General features: G+C 49.6%; 1 protein-coding gene across 4 annotated transcripts in view; it reads left to right on the plus strand.

Moving 5' to 3' along the window:
* AFF4 (ALF transcription elongation factor 4) overlaps nucleotides 1–20,711 on the plus strand; it is a 902,368-nt gene that overhangs the window by 506,428 nt on the left and 375,229 nt on the right. The window lies entirely within an intron of this gene.

Raw genomic sequence — 20,711 nt, forward strand, 5'->3', positions numbered from 1 at the left:
TTTTTTTGATGTGTAACAATCAGTATAACATTACATCACTTAACATCTTTCATCTAAACAAAAAAGTATGTTTGTAGGATTTTGCTAATGCAAGAGTGTGAGGACTCTGTTTGCAGATGAAATTATAAAGAGTTACATGTTTTAGCCGCAGCAATAGAAATAGTACTGTCTACGCGAGTTACTGTTTTGGATCCAGGCACTTTCAGAAGTAAGAGAAGCATAAGTAAAGCGAATGACAGTTTATGTAGGCTGAATTTAGGAGTGATGAAGTCGGGAATATTTTGATTGATTGGTCATGTGCATCCATAAAGATGTTCAGTTCATGGCACTGGACATAGCTGTGCTTGAGGGATTATTATTAATTCTGTTTTGGTTGGGTTTAGCTTCATAAATGTTTGACAGCCAGCAACTGATCGAACATAGACTTAATGCTTTGGCAGAATCATTTAAAGATGTCTACAAAAGCCCACTGACCAGCTGGATGGTCTCCAAATACAAGTACATTCTCATCCCTTTTTGATTCAGATTGTGGTCTAACAGCTGCATGTATATTCTTGAAATAGGAGTGCAAGAGAATGGATCCTTGCCATGCACTATAGTTGGGGCTTATAGGTTTAGATTTAAATGTAAGAAGCATAACAACCTATTTAAGCACTGTACCAAGGATAACAAAGTCCAAAAGCCTGTTAGATAAGATAGTGTTTGTTGTCAAATGCTGCAGAAAGGCTCAATAGGACCTACGCAGGCAATTCTAAACAGCCATCAACCAGAACCGTGCTTTTACCAGCTCTTAACAGGCTTTAAATGTTTCAAGGAAATTGTGTTTTTGACAGAGCCTTGAAGTTTATAAAAAAAATAAAAAAATCTGTCAAGTAATTCGGACCGGTAGGGAAACAAGTAGATGGATCTAAATGTATTCAAGTGTGTGGCGTCCAAAGATGTTTATTAAACAGTGGCCTTACAGTTAGAAGTGGTTCAGTGTTCTCTGTAATTTTTCTGTATGAGGCCCAGAAGTATGGTTATTTTGACTAGTTTCCAGTGAATGTTTGTTATTGAGTGAAACATTCCAAACTTACTTTGGGGATTACTTTAAATTGAGATTCCTGTAAATAAAAATGTAGGCTTTAAGATTTCTTCAAAAACTATACCATCTCTAATCTTGGGGATTTTATTTTGAAAGACTGTCACAGCTTCACAAAAGGTTTCCAAAGGTATTGGGTTGACATTGTGTCTAGAGACTGTGATTTATTATTATTAATAATACAGTAGGTCTTTCTGCATATGATTAACCCAGATTATTTGGCTATTCTAATCTACCATCTTTGCTGATTTAATCTGGTATTTACATGTGTTAGCAGAATATTAAACCTGTGCTATAGTCCCTTCTCCATAACCGCTCCAAAGCATGTCACAAGTTTTAGACTTGCTAGTTCCTGTGTGAACTGTGGATGTCTTTTGTCAGAAATTTGTTTCCTTGGCTTGTACTGTGATGAATTTATCAAGGCTCTCTTGTAAGGATACATTTAAATCCATGCCCAAGATGCTGGAGTCCTTGTTATTAAAATTATAGTTGGATTTTTCTTTACAGTTAGTGCAAGGCTCAATTAAATCAGCGAAACCCCATTCTCAAGTTCCTCTTTATGGATCAAATCTGTTTATTGGACCAGATACAACCGCATCTGCCGGCAGCAAAACAAACATAGCAGTATCCCTTGCCGCACAAACCAAAGGACGGACCGGCAGAGAGTGCTGATTGGCATAGATAAACATATGCCGTTATCCCCTCAGCCCAGCCCCTAGGAGCTGACGCCCGCAGCACATATGGCAGGTCAACCCGGTCCATGGTGGAACTAATAACCACAAAAACATACAAGAAACACAAAATACAGAACAGTGTTCCCTGTGCAACGTTCAACAGTGCCTCTCTATCCCTCCCAACCCCCCACACAAGAGGCCCCCTAATCCCAACATCTCTCTGCTTCACCAGCCAGCCCCCTACCATCAGGCATCCTCTAATAGCCCCAAAACCCTTAAATATGCAGGACACATCAATTTGTTGAATTCCGTTGATAGAGTCTGAATAAACGGTCTCCAGAGACTATAGACGTCCTCAGCCCTCTGCCTAGACGCCAGTGTTAGTTTCTCCATTGCCAGGATGAACCAAAGTTTATGAAGCCAGGAGGTGTAAGTCGGGACCCTGTCCGAGCCCCACAGAGCTAATATCGTCTGATGCGCTGCATTGAGAGCAAGGGCCATCTGCCGGCCTCTCAATGAGCGAAGAGGCAAGGTGAGAGGATTGGATAAACCCAGAATAACATATGATGGCATTCTAGGAATCTCGTATGGAATACTGTCTATATTGTCAAGGATGCACTTCCAATATATGTTTAACTTGGGACAGTGCCATAGCAGGTGTATGAGTGTGCCCGTGTTGCCGCATCCCCTCCAGCAGAGCCTCGACTTAGAGGGATCCCACGCATGCACCCTTGCCGGGGTATAGTACCAGTATGTAGCCAGCTTATAGGCAGTCTCTGCCCCTGACGTGTTGTGAGCTGTGTGATGTGCTCTAAAGTGGACACTCTTCCACTCCTCTGCCGTCAGCTCCCTCCCTAACTCTTCCTCCCATCTCCTCTGCCCCTTGGTTTTAGAAGGCAGCGCTACCTCCTGCAAGAGTCTATATAGTTCCGATATCACCCACTTGTCATCTTTCTTTACCAGGAGCCATTTCTCAAAAGGCGTAAGCGGTCTATCTACCAAGGGCCTGACCGCCGACTGGAGGGCCCAATGTCGAACCTGATAGTACATCAGCCTGTCTGCCTCCGTAAGTCCATAAGTATCTCTCATCTGGTCAAAAGGAATTACTCCATCTGCATCAAATAGACTCCCCACCCTTCTGCAAATACCAGCCGCGAAAGTTCTCTGTCTGCAGACCTGGGGCGAAGTCTGGGTTCTCACAAATCGGTGACATGGGAGAGGGGAAGGTCGTCAAACCGTGCTTCATCGCCACCGCATCCCACACCCGGAGCGTCACACCTGTGATCGGAGAGGAATAGAGCCCCGGTGCTCTATGCCTACACTGGAGCCAGGGCTCCTTCCATAATGTGAGACCCAGTGACCGCCTGGTCCATAAAGCACCACTGCTTTTCCGTAAGCGGGCGACTCCACTCCAGCAGAAAGCACTGCTGGGCAGCTTGATAATACCTCAACAGGCAAGGGACCGCTAATCTCTCTCCCCCCCCCCCCTCCTTAGGACGGTACAGTGTGTGACGCGGCATCCGCGCAGGCCTCCCATCCCATATAAACTTCAAGATCGCCGTCTGGAGCATCGCTATGGTATGTGGCTGCAGAGTCAGAGGGAGCGTCTGAAACACTTGGAGTATGCACGGCAATACTGTCTTCTTGACTGCAGACACCCTACTGAACCAGGAGAGCTTATGTTTCCCCCAGTTTTCTAGGTCCTTCAATATCTCCCGGGGTAGGGAAGCGTAGTTCAGCCTAGACGTCTTGGCCGCCGACGTTGCCAAAGCTATGCCTAGGTAAGGTACATGCGACGCTGACTATATAAAGGGGTATTTAGACCATAAGGCCTCCTCGTGCGCAGGAAGGACTGACAAATTTAAGAATTAAGATTTCTGTGTGTTCACTTTAAACCCAGAGACTCTATTAAATGTACTAAGGGCATCCATGAGCGCAGGTAGCAAGACCATGGGTTCCGCCAAAGTAAGAATCACATCATCCGCATATAGACTAATGAGGTGGTGGTCTCCCCAAAATTTAACGCCGGAGATGTGAGAGTCATCGCGAAGACGCTGAGCTAGGGGCTCCATATAAAACGCAAACAACAGAGGGGAGAGCGGGCACCCATACCTAGTCCCATTAATGCTGTCTGCTGCCTTGGGCTCCTGATATATGCATTTGATCCAGGTCAGGAGCACCGGTCCAACACCAAAGCGCTCCAACACCCGGAAGAGATAGGGCCAATGCACCATATTGAACGCTTTCTCTGCATCGATGGAGAGGAGGAGCGCCTCTCTGAGATCTATTTGTTTTGTCTATTAAGTGTAAAAGCCGCTTTGTGTTGTCTCCGCACTGTTTATGGTGTATGAAGCCCGCCTGGCCCGGGTCAGGGAGTCCAGGCATATAAGGATTAAGGCACTGCGCCAGGATGCCAGTGAATAACTTGGCATCTGTATTTAGGAGCGAGATGGGTCGGTACGAACAACAGTCCTCCGGATTCTTCCCAGGCTTGTGAATGACTGTGATGGTGGCCTCCAGCATGCTGGGCGTGAGGGCTCCGGTCAGTAGGAAGGAATTTAAGAGCCGAGTTAGGAGTGCGGACAGTTCTGGATAGAAGGTCTTTTTAAAAAAAAAAAAAAAAAAAAAAAAAACACGGTGAAGCCGTCCAAGCCATGTGACTTCCCAACCGTAAGGCGAGAAACAGCCGAGATTACCTCCTCTATCCTTATGGGCTGGTCAAGGCAGGCTGCATCCTGCTCACGGAGCGGCACAATCCGCAAGATAAGATGATGGGTCTGAACCGATCTCCAGGTCCGGGGCATACAACTCTGTGTAAAAATCGGCAAACACCTTGGCCATTTGCATATCCGTCCGTGCCTCACCCCGGGAAGGGGAGCGCACCATCTTTATGGCATTGGCAGATCGCTGAGCCCTCATGTAGGAAGTTGGCTCTGTATGTGCTATTTCAAAGTAAGGAATAGCATGCACAGAGTCCAAGGGTTCCCCTTAGAGGTAAAATAGTGGTAAAAATAGATAATACTAATGCTCTATTTTGTGGTAGTGTGGTCGAGCAATAGGCTTATCCAAGGAGTAGTGTTAAGCATTTGTTGTACATACACATAGACAATAAATGAGGTACACACACTCAGAGACAAATCCAGCCAATAGGTTTTTATATAGAAAAATATCTTTTCTTAGTTTATTTTAAGAACCACAGGTTCAAATTCTACATGTAATATCTCATTCGAAAGGTATTGCAGGTAAGTACTTTAGGAACTTCAAATCATCAGAATTGCATGTATACTTTTCAAGTTATTGACAAATAGCTGTTTTAAAAGTGGACACTTAGTGCAATTTTCACAGTTCCTGGGGGAGGTAAGTTTTTGTTAGTTTTACCAGGTAAGTAGGACACTTACAGGGTTCAGTTCTTGGTCCAAGGTAGCCCACCGTTGGGGGTTCAGAGCAACCCCGAAGTCCCCACACCAGCAGCTCAGGGCCGGTCAGGTGCAGAGTTCAAAGTGGTGCCCAAAACACATAGGCGAGAATGGAGAGAAGGGGGTGCCCCGGTTCCGGTCTGCTTGCAGGTAAGTACCCGCGTCTTCGGAGGGCAGACCAGGGGGGTTTTGTAGGGCACCGGGGGGGACACAAGTCCACACAGAAATTTCACCCTCAGCGGCGCGGGGGCGGCCGGGTGCAGTGTAGAAACAAGCGTCGGGTTTTCAATGTTAGTCTATGAGAGATCTCGGGATCTCTTCAGCGCAGCAGGCAGGCAAGGGGGGGATTCCTCGGGGAAACCTCCACTTGGGCAAGGGAGAGGGACTCCTGGGGGTCACTTCTCCAGTGAAAGTCCGGTCCTTCAGGTCCTGGGGGCTGCGGGTGCAGGGTCTCTCCCAGGCGTCGGGACTTTAGGTTCAAAGAGTCGCGGTCAGGGGAAGCCTCGGGATTCCCTCTGCAGGCGGCGCTGTGGGGGCTCAGGGGGGACAGGTTTTGGTACTCACAGTATCAGAGTAGTCCTGGGGTCCCTCCTGAGGCGTCGGATCTCCACCAGCCGAGTCGGGGTCGCCGGGTGCAGTGTTGCAAGTCTCACGCTTCTTGCGGGGAGCTTGCAGGGTTCTTTAAAGCTGCTGGAAACAAAGTTGCAGCTTTTCTTGGAGCAGGTCCGCTGTCCTCGGGAGTTTCTTGTCTTTTCGAAGCAGGGGCAGTCCTCAGAGGATGTCGAGGTCGCTGGTCCCTTTGGAAGGCGTCGCTGGAGCAGGATCTTTGGAAGGCAGGAGACAGGCCGGTGAGTTTCTGGAGCCAAGGCAGTTGTCGTCTTCTGGTCTTCCGCTGCAGGGGTTTTCAGCTGGGCAGTCCTTCTTCTTGTAGTTGCAGGAATCTAATTTTCTAGGGTTCAGGGTAGCCCTTAAATACTAAATTTAAGGGCGTGTTTAGGTCTGGGGGGTTAGTAGCCAATGGCTACTAGCCCTGAGGGTGGGTACACCCTCTTTGTGCCTCCTCCCAAGGGGAGGGGGGTCACAATCCTAACCCTATTGGGGGAATCCTCCGTCTGCAAGATGGAGGATTTCTAAAAGTTAGAGTCACCTCAGCTCAGGACACCTTAGGGGCTGTCCTGACTGGCCAGTGACTCCTCCTTGTTATTCTCATTATTTTCTCCGGCCTTGCCGCCAAAATTGGGGCCTGGCCGGAGGGGGCGGGCAACTCCACTAGCTGGAGTGTCCTGCTGGGTTGGCACAAAGGAGGTGAGCCTTTGAGGCTCACCGCCAGGTGTGACAATTCCTGCCTGGGGGAGGTGTTAGCATCTCCACCCAGTGCAGGCTTTGTTACTGGCCTCAGAGTGACAAAGGCACTCTCCCCATGGGGCCAGCAACATGTCTCGGTTTGTGGCAGGCTGCTAAAACTAGTCAGCCTACACAGATAGTCGGTTAAGTTTCAGGGGGCACCTCTAAGGTGCCCTCTGGGGTGTATTTTACAATAAAATGTACACTGGCATCAGTGTGCATTTATTGTGCTGAGAAGTTTGATACCAAACTTCCCAGTTTTCAGTGTAGCCATTATGGTGCTGTGGAGTTCGTGTTTGACAAACTCCCAGACCATATACTCTTATGGCTACCCTGCACTTACAATGTCTAAGGTTTTGTTTAGACACTGTAGGGGTACCATGCTCATGCACTGGTACCCTCACCTATGGTATAGTGCACCCTGCCTTAGGGCTGTAAGGCCTGCTAGAGGGGTGTCTTACCTATACTGCATAGGCAGTGAGAGGCTGGCATGGCACCCTGAGGGGAGTGCCATGTCGACTTACTCGTTTTGTCCTCACTAGCACACACAAGCTGGCAAGCAGTGTGTCTGTGCTGAGTGAGAGGTCTCCAGGGTGGCATAAGACATGCTGCAGCCCTTAGAGACCTTCCTTGGCATCAGGGCCCTTGGTACTAGAAGTACCAGTTACAAGGGACTTATCTGGATGCCAGGGTCTGCCAATTGTGGATACAAAAGTACAGGTTAGGGAAAGAACACTGGTGCTGGGGCCTGGTTAGCAGGCCTCAGCACACTTTCAATTGTAAACATAGCATCAGCAAAGGCAAAAAGTCAGGGGGCAACCATGCCAAGGAGGCATTTCCTTACACCTCAGTTTATGAGCCAGGAGTTTCCCACAGCAGTTACCCCCTATATAGAATTAGTGTTTAAGCCGGGCTACAGCATACTCCGCCCGGTCCCAAACAAGTCGTTTCAACTGATGGCACGCCTTCTCCAATTCCCTCCATACTCTGGGGACGCCAGTGTGTTTGTGGGAGCGCTCTAGTGCCGACACTTTCTGTTCTAACATCGCTCTCTGCTCTCTCCTGGCTTTATTTTCCTTGGCCGAGAGTGAGATCACCTCTCCACGGACGACTACTTTCAACTCCTCCCAAAGTGTCTCTAGACTAGTCCTCCCATCATCATTGTAACTAAGATAATCAAGGATCGCTCGTCGCAGCGTCTCTTCCGCCGCCCGGAACTGCAGTATTGTGTCCCGAAATCCCAGGACCCTGACTTGACCACCATGAAGGCGGGCCACCAAAGTAATCGGGCATGGTCCGTCAGAGCCCGAGGCTCAATCGTGGTCTCCCTAACTCGGGAACTAAGCTCTGAGGAGGCCAGGAAAAAGTCTATGTGCGTGTAAGTCTTGGAGGACACTGAATAGAACGAATAGTCCCGGAGAGTCGGATGCGCCTTCCGCCAGACGTTAAGATCACAATCAGCCAGCCACTGTCACCCCACAGGAGTCCGTGCCCCCGTCTGCCCGGAACGTGTCCGGAGCGGTCCAGATCGTTATCCATGACCAGATTGAAGTCCCCTCTTACAAGTATAGCCCTGTCTGGTGTAGTGAGTATCGGGGATATAGCCTGTCTCATGAATGTTTCCTGCCGTGCGCTAGGGGCATATAACGTGGCGATAGTGAAGTGGAATGACTCTATGCGCAATCTAAGGGCCAGGAACCTACTCCTAACCTCATGTATCTTGGAAACTACCTCCCCGGGAAAGGCCCTTGATATCAAGATCGCCACTCCGGCATGCTTCATAGGGGCAGAAGACCAAAACTGCCGGGGAAACCATCTTGAGTGCATACAATATGTGTCTGTAGCTAACAAATGCGTTTCCTGTAGTAGGCAGATATGGCTCTCAGATCTCTCAAGGGCAGAGAGGATCGCCAACCTCTTTGCGGGGCTATTAAGACCCCGGACATTAAGGCTTAGGTATTTAAAGGACATGAGTAGTTGAGCGGATAAAGCGCCCTAGTCGACGACCCCCCACCCAGGGGCAGCAGCCAGAAACGGCTCGGGGGTGGGGCTAGCACACAGGAGAACAAGGATCATGACAAGGGCACGTAAAACCTTTAGGGGAAGCACAACAGAATAAGACAAAGGTGCTTAACGGGTGCACATCTAACACAAACATCTATCGAAAGTCCAAGAAGAGGCAAGTCCCAGACAGGGGTCGACAACACCTCCCGAAGTAGTCACGTGGCATCCAGAGACCCCACCGCCCAGGCCTAACTCCAGCATCTTCACTACTTGTTCTGGACCCCACCACCCAGACCACTGCAGCATCCTCCGGGGACTATCTGCATCTAGGCACTGGTCCCTGCCGCAAGACTGTTCAATACAGATTGTCTCTCGAGTGCTTGTTCGGTCGATGACTGCCGCGGTTGCTTCCGATTCTTATCTTTCCGTCCCCATCGCGGATGGTTCTCAGCAGGGGCCTCCTCGTGTGGCCCAGCGCTTCGCTCCGCCCCCTCTAAGTTTAGGATCCGACGAGCTTCCTGCAGTGATTTCACCTGGCGCAGCTGGTCCCCCATTGGAACACAAGGCGAAATGGGTGGCCCCAAGTGTAAGGCGTAGAGTTCGCCCGGAGGAGTTCTGTGATGGGATAAGTTCTCTTCGCCTCTGCAATGTCTGCAGCGAGAGGTCCTGGAATAGCTGTAGCGTGTGCCCTCTAAACTGGACCTGAGGGAGATTTCTTGTTCTCTGCAGGATACTTTCTTTAGTCGTAAAATTATTTACACACGCTAAGATGTCCGAAGGGCGCACCCTGGCACCCCACCTGACCTACCCTGTGGACCCGGTCTGGTGTGATCTCTTGACTGCTATCCAGGCCCAGGATGGAGCGGAACAGCTCCGTGACAAACTCTCTAATCTTCCCTGATAACTATATTATGTAGTCTAGAACGTTTTTCCAAGTCCTCCGTTGCAATCTGCAGTTGCTCCTATTGCTCACGAAGACGCAGGACTTCCTGTTGCAGTTGTTCTACTTCTTCCCCCGGGTGATCTCGTTGTCCTCCATACTCAACACCCTTTCCCTAACGAGGTGATGTCCGCACGCATATCCCGCATCTCCTGGGAAATATGTCTCTGCAGTTCCTGCAGATACATTCTCAGAGTCAAACAAGGAGTTTAAGAAAACCCTTCGTGACTGGGGCCCCACCGTCGTCCTCCGCCTCACCCCGGTCATCAGGCCCTCTCGCTTGGGCAGCCCCTTCGGCAGGCTTGCCCTGTGATGGGTGAGATCTTGTCAGCATCTCCCTCAACGACTGGTCCCTCTTCGGCTTGGAGGACGCCATCAGAACCCTGCACACCAGCCGTCGCAGGAATAAGACCAGCACCCGCCGCCTCCCTCAATGCCTCACTGCAATCTGGCTCCCCCACCGGGCCTCCACCTTCCGCTGGGGCACCTCGCTCCTGCTCTGGGCACTTGATCCAACTCAAAGGAAAGCGGCCGTCCCCGCCACCTCTGCTCTCTCGAGGCCAACCCATCATGCTGCTACCATGCTGCAAGGCCCTCCAGAGGCCCGAATCCAGTGACCAGTGTCCCTCAGGGCTGCTGCTAGCCCATGCACGCCGCAGGCCGAGATGTCCCGCCGAGTCCCGTACCTACGCCCCTCTCCACACACCTCGGTCCTCCACTCTTCTGCCACCACGGGGACCGGGAGGGGCTCCAGCCTCACCCCCACAGACTCGTCACGGCCCCAACCGGGCCTCTCTGAGCGCTGGGAGGCCACCACCCGGCCCGAGAGGCTGAGGCCACGTGTTGCCCCTTCCCTGTTGTGGACCCTCCCCCCTGTCCCATACCTCCGCGGCCCAACAGCAGCTGCCGAATCCTCCTCTGCCACCGCTTCGCTCTGTGCCACTGCTGGGCTCAGAGTCCGGCAACCGCTCACCAGGCCGCTCTACACGGCCGCAGCGTCAGGCCGCCGCGCCAACAGATAGCGAGCGCGGCCTAGGCCCACTCAGCCCAGCAGCCCCTGCCGGCCTGCCGGTCACTCGTCCGGCTGCTCAGCGTGGTCCCCGGGTCTTCTTGGTGCCCCTTGACACTCGGGGAAGCCCTCACTGGTGAGGCCCGGGACCGCTATGCAGTTGCAGAGGCCCGGGCGGCGGTGCTCACAGACACACGTCTGCTCACGCCGCCATCTTGGCCAAGCCCCCTCAAGTTCCTCTTTAACCATGAGAAGTGATTTAAGAGTCTGATGAAGCAGTGGGAGAAAGGATGATTTGATCAGACCAAATCAAAGGAATTAAATCTTAAAGAAATAATTTTTTACATCTTGAAATGTAGGGTTCAACAATGTAGCCTTTATCAGGCGCTGTTTCACAAGATAGTAAGTTTCGAAAATCTCTAATGCTTCTTTAGATAAAAGGGTCGAATCCATTGCCTTTCTAACAGTGAATGAAATGAAGATATCTTAAGCAAAGTCACATTTTTGTTAAGCAGAAAAACCTAAGTTACTTGGCCAAATTAACCAAATCAAACGCGAAGGCATAACGCGGGCAAGATATCAAGAAGGAATTATAGTCTAATTTAATGGCGATGGGTAAGTTTTCATGTAAATGTAGTGATGGTTTATTTAGTGGGTTGATGCATAATAACCATCTATAATTGCTGTTTATTTTCCCGATCTACCTAAAAAAAAATGGGATCATTTAAGTTAAGGCTTTGAATGAGTAGCAAGCCATGCTTCTGTAGCAGACAATACATTAAAATGGTTAGTTTCAAATAGGTCATATCTCCATTTGTGAGCGAACACTGAACAAGCATAACATAATGTTAAAAATAAATTGAGTAGTTACAATATCCATTGTGGGGACAGACTGGCACCATAGTCCACCTGAATTTAAGAAGACTGTGGCGTATTCTTACTTGTAGAGGTAATCCTCTGACACAAAATGTTGCATACATTTACTCTCCTATTCCCTGCGCTGCTACACTTTTGGAAGGATAGTATCAAGATTATATTAAAACCATTAACTTTTTTATCTCTTAGGCAAGCTGCTTTCTTCACGTACATAAACTTTTAATTGGATGACTTGCAAATATTGAGGCAGTTAATTCAAGGGATAATTCTGCCAGCTAGTGGTTAGGTCCGGAATTCTCCAATTTAGTAGTAGTCCTTTTTATCTCTTTTTTTTGTTATTTGGCATTGATGGTCCCACCAACTGTTGTTTTATCCACCCTCCTCGGACGCCATATCCCCTCCCTGGAAGCTCCTACTTTGGTTGCTATCTTCAAATTCTTTTTTCCCCTGTAAGCGTAGCTGAAGGCTCTCAAATCTGAAAAAAAATAAGTTTGGACAAAGTTGATTGTCGAAAAATGGAAAGTAGACAACCAAATAGAGGTACCATAGAGAATTATTCTGGACACCTGGAGAATCGGAGACCAATTTCAGAGATTGCCAAACGGGGGGAGGAGGCTCCCTCCCCTGTTCCGCATGATGGAGAAGACTATTTTCCAATTTTGCTCGAAGTGGCACCATAAATTTGCACAGAAGGATCAACATCAGGTGTGTATTCTGTATCCCGCTCGACTATAGGACTGACGACTGCGAAGCCTGTGAGGGGTTGAAGCTGAAAACGCTGAGGGCAAGAGAGCGAGGCAGGCACACTACGCCATGCAGGGACAAAAGTAACTTAATCGCTTAAAGAACTGGACTTGTCAAGCGACAAGGAGGAAAACATGACCAAAAGGGCTGAAGGAGAAGGCTGTGAAAAGATATTGGGTACAAAGGAGGAGGAAAATGTATATAATACTGCTTCCTCCCAGAAACTTTGATGCCTTCACAAAGCACCAGTTCCTCCCAGTGCTGCCTAGTATCCTGGATCAAGGAAGAGAGGCATTCAAGGAGCTTGCAGAGCTGTGACAAAGAGCAGAAAAGAAGTACAAACATGTCTAAAGACGCTCTAGATTGGAGGAACAGTGCCAGCTGATTCCATTATTTCATCCACAGCCAGGAAAACAGCAAATATTCCTACAATGTCTTGACCATTGGCGGACAAGGAAAGAAAAAAGGTGTATTTAATGGGCAGAAAATTTGAGAGGTGTCGGCAGAGGTTGCTGGGCCCGCAGGATGTGTCGCTGTTGCAGGTTCTTTAAATCTTGAGACTGGCGGATAGAGCTGGCGCCAAAGCAGTTGTCTTCCTTCTTCTCTGCTGGATTTTTAGGTCAACAGTCCTTCTTTGTAGGTCGTCAGGAATCTGAAGTTCAGGGTCACCCCTAAATACTGAATTTAGGGGTGTTTTTTAGGGTTAGAGGGCAGTAGCCAGTGGCTACTGTCCCTGAGAGTGGCTACACCCTCCTTGGGCCTCCTCCCTTTGAGGAGGGGGCACATCCCTATTCCTATTGGCAAAATCCTCCAAAACAAGATGGAGGATTTTCCATGGAGGGGGTCACGTCAGCTGTGGTCACCTTAGGGGTGGGCCTGGCTGAGGAGGTGGTGACTTCTTGTTTTTCTTATTCTCTTCCCATATTTGCTGCCAAATGTGGGGGCTTTGTCTGGGGGGGGGGGGTGCATCTCCACTAGCTGGAGTGCTCTGGGGCATTGTAACACAAAGCCTGAGCCTTTAAAGCTCACTGCTAGGTGTTACAGTTCCTGCAGGGGGAGGTGTGAAGCACCTCCACCCAGTGCGGGCTTTGTTTCTGGCCTCAGAGCACAAAGGCTCTCACCCCAGGAGGTCAGAAAATCATCCCTCAGTGGTAGGCTCGCACAGACCAGTCAGTCCCGCACTGATGGATTGGACAAAATACAGGGGGCATCTCTAAGATGCCCTCTGTGTGCATTTGTTAATAAATCCGACACTGGCATCGGTGTGGTTTTATTATTCTGAGAAGTTTGATACCAAACTTCGCAGTATTCAGTGTAGCCATTATGGAGCTGTGGAGTTGGTTTTGACAAACTCCCAGACCATATACTTAATATGGCGACACTTTACTTACAATGTCTAAGAATGGACTTAGACACTGTAGGGGCACATAGCTCATGCAGCTATGCCTTCACCTGTGGTATAGTGCACCCTTCCTTAGGGCTTTAAGGCCTACTAGAGGGGTGACTTGCATATGCCACAGGCAGTACTTTGTGTGCATAGCATCCTAGGGGGGATGCCATGTCGACTTTCCCTTTGTCTCCCCACCAACACATACAATCGGCAATTGCAATGTGCATGTGTTAGGTGAGGGGGTCCCTTAGGTGGCACAACACATGCTGCAGCCCTTAGGGACGTTCCCGGGTCACAGGGCCATTGGTACCACTGGCATCTTTTACAACTGACTTATATGTGTCCCAGGGGTGTGCCAATTGTGGAAACAATGGTACATTTTTAAGTGAAAGGACACTGGTGCTGGAGCCTGGTTAGCAGGATCCAAGCACACTTCTCAGTCAAGTCAGCATCATTATCAGGCACAAAGTGGGGGGATAACTGCAACATGGAGCCATTTTCCTACAGGTACCACTGGCACTTGTGAAGGAAGGCTGGGGGAGACCGCTCCATGAGCCTAAACAAGATGTAGTGGACTATATCCGCTCCAGGATGGCAGAGTACATGGAAAAGGCAGGCAAAAGCCTTGAGGCCAGCCAACAACTCCAGAAGTTGTGGTATGACCAAAAGGCTGCAATGGTTGAATTCCAGCCAGGGCAGAAAGTCTGTGTTTTGGAGCCCGTGGCTCCCAGGGCACTCCAGGACGGTTGGAGTGGCCCTTACCCAGTGCTAGAAAAGAAGAGTTAGGTCACATACCTAGTGGACCGGGGCACTAGCAGGACACCCAAGAGGGTGATCCATGTTAACCGCCTTAAACTCTACAATGACAGGGCAGACATAACCATGTTCATGGTTACTGATGAGGATCAGGAAGCAGAGGGTACCTCTCCCTGACCTCGTCTCAACTGACCCTAACAATGTCTCTGCAGCTGGAGATGTCTATTCGGACACAGTCTCTGGCCAACAGCAAGGTGACTGCAGGAAAGTCCTCCAGCGGTTTGCTGAGCTCTTTTCTTTGACACCTGGTCTGACACACGTGTGTACCCATGATGTGGACACAGGAGACAGTTTACCTGTCAAGAAGAAAATAATCAGACCGTCTGACCAAGTCAAGAAAAGCATAAAAGTGGAAGTCCACAAGATGCTGGAAGTGGGAGAGATAGAGCATTCTGACAGTCCCTGGGCTAGCCCAGTGGTTTTCGTCCCCCAAACCTCACACCAAGGGTGGAAAGAGAGAGATTAGGTTTTGTATGAACTACAGAGGGTTTAACTATGTCACCAAGACAGATGCTCACCACATACCAAGGTCAGATGAACTAATTGACAAATTAGGTGCAGCCAAAGTCTTAAGTATCTTTGACTTGACAGCAGGGTACTGGCTAATCAAAATGGCACCTGGAGCAAAATAGAAAACCGCATTCTCAACACTTGATGGGCATTATCAGTTTACAGTGATGCCCTTTGGCTTAAAAAAATGCCCCTGCCACCTTCCAAAGGTTGGTGAATCAAGTCCTCGCTGGCATGGAGTCCTTTAGTGCAGCATATCTAGATGATATTTCTGTCTTTAGCTCCAACTGGCAGGATCATCTGGTCCACCTGAGGAAGGTTTTGCAGGCTCTGCAAGCAGCAGGACTCTCTATCAAGGCATCCAAATGTCAGATAGGGCAGGGTACAGTGCTTTACTTGTGACACCTTGTAGGTGTAGGCCAAGTGCAGCCATTACAACCCAAGATCCAGACAACTCTTGACTTGGGAGCTCCAAAAACCCAGACTTAAGTCAGGGCATTCCTTGGTTTGACTGGGTACTATAGGAAGTTTGTGAAGGGATATGGATCCAAAGCGACTCCCCTCACAGACCTCACCGCCAAAAAGATGCCCAAGAAGGTTAACTGGACCTTGGACTGTCAAAAGGCCTTTGATACCCTGAAAGAAGCTATGTGCTCAGCATCAGTTTTGAAAGCTCCAGATTATTCTAAGAAATTCATTGTGCAGACTGATGCCTCAGAACATGGGATAGGAGCAGTCCTTTCCCAAACCAATGGTGATGGCCTTGACCAGGCCGTTGCTTTTATTAGCAGGAGGTTACTCCCCAGGAATTTTGTTTTATATAAGGCACACATTCAATATTAGGTCCATTATGAGTCAATGTTCATGTCTTAATTATCCAAATTTCAGAAGCGAATACTCATATCTTCAGTTCTTCAATTTTTATTGTCCAAATTTCAAAAAACGAATTCTCATATCTTCAGTTCTTCAATTTTCTAGGTGTTAATTGTAGATAGTCATAAAAACTCGCCAACACGTGTTTCGTCAGGGGTGTACCCTAAGACTTCATCAGGGCTGTTACAATATATAGCATATTGTCTGTATACAATTTTCTGATGGATACAACTACCTGTGGATTCCTCACCTATTGAATACTCCCATTGCGCCAGTATTCGACGGAAATCTTCTTCCTAGCTTCTGCACGTCGACGAGGATGTCAAAATTGCCCACGCGACGCCATCTGACGTCATACAGGCAATAAGAGGTCCTCGCTGACGTGCCATTCGAACCGGTTATCTTCGGGGGAGCTACTGTTGCTACTCGACGTAGTTACAGTGTGGTTTTTTTTTTGGCTATTTTTGCTTTGAGATATTACAATTCAAGCCCTGCCGAGAGTGCGGAGGCAAAATGTCGGTAACAGACCCACATTCTGACTGTTTGTGGTGTCTTAGTTCCGACCACGATGTTGACAAGTGCGATTCTTGTCAATGTATGAATCCAAAGGCCTTGAAAGAACGTGAAGCCAAACTTTTTCTTGCGAAGTCAAAGAAGAAGGAGAAAAGACATCACCGAAAGTCGTCTTCACCGAAGTCACATCGGCGTCATCAGGACTCCCGGCGTCGTCGAGAATCTCGGCGCCGGTCGAGTAAGGAGAGGTCTCGATCGAGGTCACCATCGACTTGACGTCGAAAGACTTGGGAAGTTAGTCCCACTGTCTCTCCCCAGCCGCCGACGCCGTTACCTTCTCCGACTTCACCAATGTCATCGGTTAAAACCTCCTTCGGTGTTCGAGGTTCCACAGCCTCAGGTGTTTTCTCCTCCTATGCAGACGTCGGGACCGGTGTCGATGTCGCCCTCGAACCAGGCACCTCAATACCCGGCTTTCCTGGCCCCTGGAGCTGATAGTACCGCATTCTTAAATGCGATGTTCTCCATCTTCTAACAGATGTCTCCAGGTGGTGGACCGGCTGGTCCGTCAGGCCCTTTGGCCTTCAACATGGGTGCTCCACTTCGACCGGCACCCTTTATCCCCTTTCTTCCTTTGGGAAATGTGGGCTCGGCGCCGGTATCGGCTCCTGTGGCTTCGGCATCTCAGCCAGCGACGCCGACTAAACCTCCACCGACTCTGGAACAGTCTTCAGTCCGTCCTGCTCCACGTTTGGCGCCGAAGAAAACCATGGTGCCGTTAGATCCGGCGTCTGACCGATCCGAGGATCGGCATCAAGCTTCGTCATCTGCTGACGCCATGCCGACGCCGAGGATAGAGGAGAGACTGCATTCGAGGAGGCCTGCTCTTCGCCTCCTTGAAGAGCAGGAATACCGGAGACAGGCATTGGAGGAAGGGGAGATCGAGGACTCTTGTGAAGGTCTCCATGGCTTGGACACTGCTAGTGGTCTGGACACCTCTCCTGAATGGGACTTGTCATCACCTGGGGAGTACACAGAGGAGGCAACGACTTTTCATTCAGTCATTAGAAAGGCAGCTGACTTTTTGGACCTCCCTTTGCCAGTGACTGAGACCCCGCCAAACATCTTGACAGAAGTGTTGCATCCTGCCTCAACAACTGCAGAGCCACTTTGCCTTTCAATGAGGCACTACTGGACCCCATTATGGAAGTCTGCAAGAAGACGGTGTCATCTTCGGCCGTGAATAGATCTGTGGCTCGGAGATATCGGGTTGCACCGGCTGACCCAGGCTTTCTTTCCAGGCATCCAACACCTGAAAGCCTGGTAGTTCAGGCTTCTTGCTCAGCTCAATCTGCTCCTGGGTCCTTTCCAGCTGTGCCCTCGGATAGAGACTCTAAAAAGATGGACATGTCATCGAAGAAGGTTTTCTCGTCATGTAGCATGGCTTTGAAGTCCACCAATGCTACGTGCATCTTAGGGAGATACATTTACGCCCTGATGGACGAGATTAAGTCAACGCACACTGAGGTTCCTCAAGAATTATTGAGCCTGGTCTCTGATGCTCAGGCAGCAGCAACCCAGGTTATTCAATCTGGGTTGGATACATCTGACTCTGTTGCTAGAGCTATGGGTACTGCTGTGGCTAAGAGGAGGCAGGCCTGGCTTCGTAGCTCTGGTTTTTCCTCTGATGTACAATCGACCCTCTTGGACCTTCCTTTTGATGGCGACAAGCTTTTCGGCGCCAAGGCGGATTCGGCCTTAGAAAGGTTCAAGGAGAGTAGGGCTACTGCCAAGTCGTTGGGCTTGCAAGCCTCTTCTTTTGCTTCCTCCAGATTTTTTGGGAGGTTTCGAGGATTTGGTCCTGGTTCCTCCTCCTTTCGAGGAAAATTCCAGCAACCCACCTCTGCTCTCTCCTATAGATCTTTCAGAGGGAGGGGTAGGGTCCGCACCAGGGGAGCCACTCAGCAGCACTCTGCCTCTTCCTCATCCTCTGGAGGGGTGCAGCATGGGAAGCAGCCTTAGGCTTCCGCCAATTCCTTCTCACTCCACTCCTGTAGGGGGGAGGTTACTGAATTTTCTCCACAAGTGGGAGGTCATAACATCGGACTCCTGGGTTACCAGCATTGTGAGAAAAGGCTATGCCATACCCTTTTGGGAGTTTCCGCCCCGTCCCTCGTACTGTTCAGAAGAACACCTCCAGTTACTAGAACAGGAGGTTCAAGTCCTCCTTTCAAAGGGCGCGGTGGAGTTGGTTCCAGAGCAGGAAAGGGGTCAGGGTTGTTACTCGAGATACTTCCTGATCCCCAAGAAGGATGGTCGATTGAGGCCAATCCTGGACCTGAGGATCTTGAATTGGTTCCTCAAACAGGAAAAGTTCAAGATGCTGACCCTAGCTCAGGTGCTTTTGGCTCTCAACGATGGAGATTGGATGGTGTCTGTCGACTTGCAGGAGGCTTACTTTCATATCCCGATACTCAAGTCGCACAGGAAGTATCTCCGGTTTGTGGTGGGGTCGCAGCACTATCAGTTTGCGGTCCTCCCGTTTGGTCTTACTTCAGCACCTCGAGTCTTCACAAAGATGTCGGTGGTTGCGGCAGAGCTCAGAAGGAAGGGGATAGCAGTATTTCCTTATCTGGACGACTGGTTAATCAAAGCCAAGTCTCCGGAGCTCGTGTTGCATCACCTTCAGTCGACAATTCAGTTGTTGTTCGACCTGGGTTTTTCAGTGAACGTGCCCAAATCTCAGCTAGAGCCCTCTCAGTGCCTCCTGTTCATAGGGGCAGTTCTGGATACAACATTGAATCGAGCCTTCCCTCTGCCTCAGTGGATTCAGGACATTCAGGCGTTGGTTCCAATGTTTCGAAGTGGAGCGGTCATTCCGGTCCTCAAGGTCCTGCGCCTGCTCGGTCTGTTTGCTTCTTGCATACTGCTGGTCACTCACGCTCGCTGGCACATGAGGGCTCTTCAGTGGTGCCTCTGAAGGCCGTGGTCTCAACACAAAGGAGATCTCGAAGGTTCGGTGAGGATCTCCAGAGATGCTGCCACGGATTTGAAATGGTGGATTGCGGACTGCAATCTTTCCCGAGGAAGGCCGTTTTCGCAAGCTCCGCCTGTGGTCACAGTAATAACGGATGCTTCCACTCTAGGGTGGGGAGCTCATGTGGGGGACCTGGAGATCAAAGGTCTTTGGACTCCAGTAGAACAGAAGTTTCATATAAATCTGTTGGAGTTGCGGGCTGTACGTCTGGCTCTCAAGGCCTTCCTCCCATCCCTTCGCGGTCAGTCAGTTCAGGTCCTGACGGACAATACTACTGCAATGTGGTATATAAACAAGCAGGGAGGAGTAGGGTCGTACCTTCTCTGCAGAGAAGCTCTAAGGCTTTGGTCCTGGGCAAAGGACCATCAGATTTGCTTAGTAGCAAATCAGCTGGCCGGAGTCTTGAACGTACGTGCGGACAGTCTGTCGCCATTTCTCGGCCGATCACGAGTGGTGTCTCCATCCGGATCAAGTCCGTCTAATCCTTCAGATGTGGGGGTTTCCTTTGATAGATCTGTTTGCCACTCGGGAGAACTCGCACTGCCCGTTATTCTGCAGCCTCCAGTATCCGGGACAAGGAGCTTTGGGGGACACGTTTCAGATGACCTGGTGCGACCAGTTGCTTTACGCGTTTCCCCCCCATACCCTTGATTCCTCGAGTTTTGAGGAAAATTCGCCAAGACCGGGCCCAAGTCATCTTAATAGCTCCGGAGTGGCCGAGGAGGGTATGGTACACGGACCTTCTCCAACTCTCACTGTGCCCTCCGCTCCGTCTCCCTCTGAGGGCAGACCTCCTCTCATAGTCGCAGGGGCAGGTTTTACACCCCCACCTATAGAGCCTGCACCTTCATGCCTGGAGATTGAACCAGGCAACCTGAGTTCCTTTTCTCTCCCGCCTGATGTAGTGGATGTTATCTTATCGGCCAGGCGACACTCCACTAAATCTATCTACGCTAATAGGTGGGCTAAATTTGTGATTTGGTGTGGAGAGAGGCAAATTGATCCCTTACGTGCTCACTTATCAGATATCTTGTCTTTTGCATTGTCTCTGGCACAGAGGGGTTGTGCAGTGGCTACGGTTAAGGAATACTTGTGTGCCCTGTCAGCCTTTCTATGTCTTCCAGACCAGCCTTCTCTATTCAAATCCCCTATAGTACTTAGATTTTTGGAAGGTCTTATAAACAAATTTCCTCCCACTCCTTTCATTATGCCTCAGTGGGATTTAAACTTGGTTCTGACTTTTCTTATGGGTTCCCCATTCGAGCCTATGCATTCTTGCCCCTTAAGGTTATTGGTCCTAAAGACGGTTTTCCTGGTTGCAATTACTTCAGCAAGGAGAGTGAGTGAGCTGCAGGCTCTATCTGTAAAACCCCCTTACACATCTTTTTATGGGGATAAGGTGGTGTTGAGGACCAAGGCTGCTTTCCTACCGAAGGTTGTTTCACCCTTTCATATGGCCCAAACGATTACTCTTTCCATGTTTT

This window comes from Pleurodeles waltl, chromosome 7 (assembly GCF_031143425.1).
Source record: "Pleurodeles waltl isolate 20211129_DDA chromosome 7, aPleWal1.hap1.20221129, whole genome shotgun sequence".
NCBI lineage: Eukaryota > Metazoa > Chordata > Amphibia > Caudata > Salamandridae > Pleurodeles > Pleurodeles waltl.